The sequence below is a fragment of the Rhinatrema bivittatum genome, chromosome 7 (assembly GCF_901001135.1).
Source record: "Rhinatrema bivittatum chromosome 7, aRhiBiv1.1, whole genome shotgun sequence".
NCBI lineage: Eukaryota > Metazoa > Chordata > Amphibia > Gymnophiona > Rhinatrematidae > Rhinatrema > Rhinatrema bivittatum.
The window spans coordinates 277,059,750-277,065,158 of record NC_042621.1 but is presented as its reverse complement, the minus strand read 5'-3'; positions in this window follow the sequence as shown (position 1 = coordinate 277,065,158).

Genomic DNA, 5,409 nt, shown 5'->3' with positions numbered 1-5,409 from the left:
ATCCGCCACACTCTTCTCTGCTCCTTGAGGCCACAATCTTCTTCTCCCTCTCTCAGGCAGTAGCAGCCTTAAAGCAGAGCTCCTCAGAGGTGAGGGCAGCCTCCTCTTTTTTCTCAGCAGTTGCACCCCCCCCTTCTGATGTCCTTGTGGACCCAAGGCTGGGAACCACTGCTCTTCAGTATTATCTTACAGCAGCACTCAAAGTCCGTTCTTGCCAGGGCCTTTTCTCAAGGAAAGCCTTCCTTTTTCTTCCTCCTCATCGAGAGCGCTGTTCTTTATTGTAATTTTTATAATTTTACGCGTGTTATTCATTGTAACCCCGCTACGAGCAGTGGACATAAATGTTTAAATGAGATTAAATTAAATCAGTTCCTGTTGCAGATAGCCAAAGATGACCAGCGCTTAGGGAAGAAAACGACTACAGGTCCTTTCACAGAAAGTTAAAAATTCTTCCCTTTCCTGAGGCCTTTGGACCTTAAGAGTTATGGACCAAGGGTACAATTAGCTGTCACCACTCTCCTGTTAACCTTTTTGAAAGTGGTTTTGTTTTTCGCCCGCCACAGACTTGTAATGTCCGTCTAATTGTTAACGTTGCACGTTTTATACGGGTCCTCGATTGTACTTTATGTTCCTATTGTAGTTGTGCACTGAAGGGGTAATTTTCAAAGGAGTTACGCGCATAAATGTAACTACTATTGTAGCAATTTTCAAAAGCCATTTACTCACGTAAAGTGCACTTATGCAAATAAATCCTATGGACGATTCAATGGCATATATTGTAGCAATTTTCAAAAGCCCACTTACTCGAGTAAAGTGCATTTACATGCGTAAAACCCAGATTTACGCATGTAAATGCTTTTTAAAATCAGACCCTGAGTGAATAAAAAATACTTTCTCTGAGTTGTTTTAAATCTTCCACCTCTTTACTAAATTTCTTACCAGTTTGTATATACTGCTTATAATAGAAAAACCATGCTAAGCGGTTCACATATAAACAAAGAGTACAAAGAAAGATAAAATGAAACTAATCAAACAATGCAATGCAAACAAAACATAATTCAGTATGTGATGGGGCCCCCAAAACGAGACTTTGGGTGGGGAAGCACTAAAGGGGGGACAAGTGGAAAAAATGTTATATGTGCAGTATCAGAGAACCACCACTAGCTGGCATTTCAATATATATATAAATGATCTGGAAAGGAATACGACGAGTGAGGTGATCAAATCTGCAGATGATGCAAATCTATTCAGAGTAGTTAAATCACAAGCAGATTGTGATACATTACAGGAGGACCTTGCGAGACTGGAAGATTGGGCATCCAAATGGCAGATGAGATTTGAGTGCTCTGCAGTACTCTATGGTACCCCTTTGCTATTTCAGGGAGTACATGGATCCCCTAAATAGTACTCATTCATGATTCTCGTAACCCCCCCCCCCCCCCCCCCCCCCCCCCGACAAGTCCAGAAATTTTTATGTGGCTTGGATGCAAAACCAAAGCAGTATTAGATGGCATAACTGTGTGTGTGTATGTGTGTATTTGTGTATGTGCAACCCCCTTTTCCAGAGGTTACTTTTGGGGACTGCAGGGGTGTTGTGTTTCCCTTCTGCAACCTCAGGATCAGTAAGGATCCACTAGGGATCGCTACTCGGGGACCAGAAAGTAATCTGGGAGGCCCAGGGGAACACTTACTGGCTTCAACAAAGTCCTCTGTCCACACCAAGGATTGGTTCCAAACAAAGAAAACTTTATTGTAGATCCAAAAGGTAAACAGCCAATCAGAAGAATCTTGTAATGCTTGACTTGACTCTGTCCATTTGAAAACAATTCCTCAGTACCCCTCTCATTGCAGGTGAGGCTTACACCGTGCAAGCGTTCAGTGGTGGACAGAGCTCTCTTACCTTCCAATGAACCTAGATAATAGAGATGTGAATCGTGTGCCAGATCGTCTTAACGATCAGATTCGGCTGGGGGGGGGGGGGAATCTGATCGTTAAGATATGTGAATTGGAATCGTTTCCGATTCCAATTCAAATTGCTAATTTTTTTTTTAGGGAGGCCCGCGCCGCTAAAAAAAAACAACCCACCCGACCCTTTAAATCGACCCCCCCCCAAAACCTTTTAAAATTACCTGATGGTCCAGGGGGGCCTCGGGGGGGGCCTCTGGGAGAGATCCAGGGGGGCCTCGGGGTGAGAGGAGAGATCCAGGCGGGCCTCGGGGAAAGATTTCCCGTTCCCAGGCATCAGCTGTTCTAAAAAAAATGGCGCCGATGCCCCTTTGCCCTTACCATGTGACAGGGTATCCGTGCCATTGGACGGCCCCTGTCACAGCCCTATAGTAGGGCTGATGAGTAAAGATGGCCGACGCCATCTTTAAAGATGGCATCGGCCATCCAGTGCTCCTACCATGTGACGGGCCGGCCAATGGCACGGATACCCTGTCACATGGTAAGGGCAAAGGGGCATCGGCGCCATTTTTTTTTAGAACAGCTGATGCCTGGGAACGGGAAATCTTTCCCCGAGGCCCCCCTGGACCACCAGGTAATTTTAAAAGGTTTTGGGGGGGTCGGGAGGAGGGGGGTCGATTTAAAGGGTCGGGTGGGTTGGTTTTTTTTAGCGGCGCGGGCCTCCCTAAAAAAAAAGGGTCAGGAGGGTGGGGGAGGCTAAGGGGGGTCGATTTAAAGGGTCGGGTGGGTTTTTTTTTTATCGGGCCATCGGCGCCATTTTAATTAGTGGCAGCCAAAATGGCGCCGATGGCCCGAGAGCAGGAGATCGCGCCGGGACCCCCCCCCCCACTGGACCACCAGGTAACTTAACATTTTGGGGGGGTTCGGGGAGGGTAAGGAATTGGTTTTAAAGGGTCGGGGTGGGTTTAGGGGTTATTTTGGTGTGCCGGTTTTCCCGCCCTCCCCCAAATAATTCCCGTGCCCTATTTAACAATACAATACAAATGCCCCTGATGATAAATCGGGGGCATTTGAATTGTATCGTGCACTCTAACGATTTAGAATGATTTTAAAATTATCTGACGATAATTTTAATCGTTCAAAAACAATTCACATCCCTACTAGATAATAGGGGTCTCTCTAGCACTGGTTAGTAACCTGCGGCTCAGGTTACACCCTCCCCCCACAAAGACAAAACTGGTGACCAAAGGGAACCATTTTTCACAGTAACATAATAATATCACACAACAGTACAAGGAACACATGAAAAATACTTCCTCTTTTCTTTCCAAGAAACCCTCCACGGAGTGACAGGACAGGACAGCACCTAGGAATCAAAAGTTACCAATTCACACATTAGACACAGTACAACAACATACTACAAATGACATTTCCCCTTAATCAAGGGAAACAACCCCCATTGCTTAAACAGCCAAGTCTTTTGTAGCTATATTTGCTTTGCGGTCTCTGATGGAGCTCCCATTATCATGACAGTATATAATACATACTTTAGACTTTCATACTAGATTGCTACAGTAGGTGACTTGAACCCCTGGGGTCAAGGAAGCAATAATATTCATTCACAGTGGAGTAGACTATGATTCGCATACTATGCTGATCCATGCCAGGACATTAGCAATACTAAAAACCATCCCTCAGTCCGGGAGGAACTGGCAGGGACTACCTGAATAGATTCTCGCTATTCTCCTGTAGGAGGAAAAGCATTAATTATTCCTATACTCATGCTCTCAGGAGGAGAGGAAAAAATTAATTAATTAATTAATTAATTTAGCCATTTTATATATTGTCGTTCTGAGTGAATATCACAACGGTTTACATCATGACAAAAATATTATAGGTAGCCAATTACATTCACATGATGTGTTCATATATCATACATTTTAGCAAAAGACACATATTTTTCTTACACGACTCCCCATGACAGAGCCGCATTCCCTTCACTATGATTGCGGCACCTATGATTCCTGGAAGAGGAATCATCACTCCATGATCCACACCTAAAACACATCATTAGCATTCCTGGAGAGAAATGATTAATAAAATAAAGAAAATAAGATAAATGCAAGGAATTAGACTGTTTGGAACCATTTTTCAACAATTTTATTGTTTTTCTTTTTTTTTTCAATTTTTTCTTAAATGAACACAAAAATATTATAGCCTTGCAATCAAAATTTATCAGCGCCCTTTTTTTTTTTTTTTTTTTCCAATTAATGCCCAAAACAAATCTTTAAACTTCTATCTTCTGGCTCCTGAGCCGGCCATCATCTTCAAGGAAACTTCCTCTATCAATAAGAGAGTCTAAGCATTACAAGTAAACTTTGGCAGATTATGTCTCATGCTTGAAAAGAAATAGAAAACAACAACACAGTATCTCCATAAGAATTGTTCCCTGCACTTTTCATATGGCTAAACCAAAACAACTTCATCCAGGACATAGGTGTGAACTTCTTACACAGCGGCCCACCTGCCACTGAACCCAAAATGGTCTCCTGAACCATGGGATGGTTCCTCTCCAACCCTCGGTAGCAAGGTTCATGCTTGACCCGGCTGTAGATCTCGTCAGCCACCCAGTCATCACGCTCCAACTCAACCACACACATTATGGTCAAGAGTACGTAGGGGAAGCTCATTCCCAGTATTCAGAGACCATACCCCGGACCCATGGCTCTTCTCGGGACCAATTAGGTAACTTACAGCATCCGGGGTGCCCAATGGATACCCAAGGCTCAGTAAGCAGCTCTGGTTGAATAGGGATCTTTGACAAATCCACCTGCAGAAATATGGCATCTCCCCCACTCCGCCCCTGCCATGACCGGGGTTTCCAGCCGCTTTGTACCACATTGAAGTCCAATCTGTTTGGGACTCACAATGGACCATACTGGCAAAGCACCAGCTATAAAGGCTGTTTACCTGGTGGACCCAGCACAAGATCAACATAGTCCTGCATGGTCACCAATTGGGGTAAACTGGAGCAGGTGACCCGGCCCAGTGATCACATTATGCTGCTGGCTACTGAAGTAGCATCTGACAATCACTCCTTGCCTCCCAAGCTTTGACCTGCTTGGCCCATGTAGGGGCCCCTTTCCCCGAGAATTCTCCCTCGCCATCTTATAGGCCTGGGTGCAGGAGTGAGGGGGCAAGCGTAGTGCAACTGTGTCACACTGGGACTCTTCTTTTGAGCTATGGCTCCTGGGCAATGAAAGCCACCCACCAACGTCCCCCAGCTCCGGGAGCTTCCCATCTCGGTCGGGCTCACTCCCCTGGAATCAGTAGCTGTTGATGATGATGATGATGTATTTTTGGAGAGAGCCACCAGCTCGGAGAGGTCTATAAGTGGAATCCTGTTACTCACATGAGTTTCCGGTGAAAGCCGACTTCCACTGCTGTCCTTCCCCATCCGGCAGGAGGATCCAGACCCTTGGGATCCACCGGAGGCGATGTTTG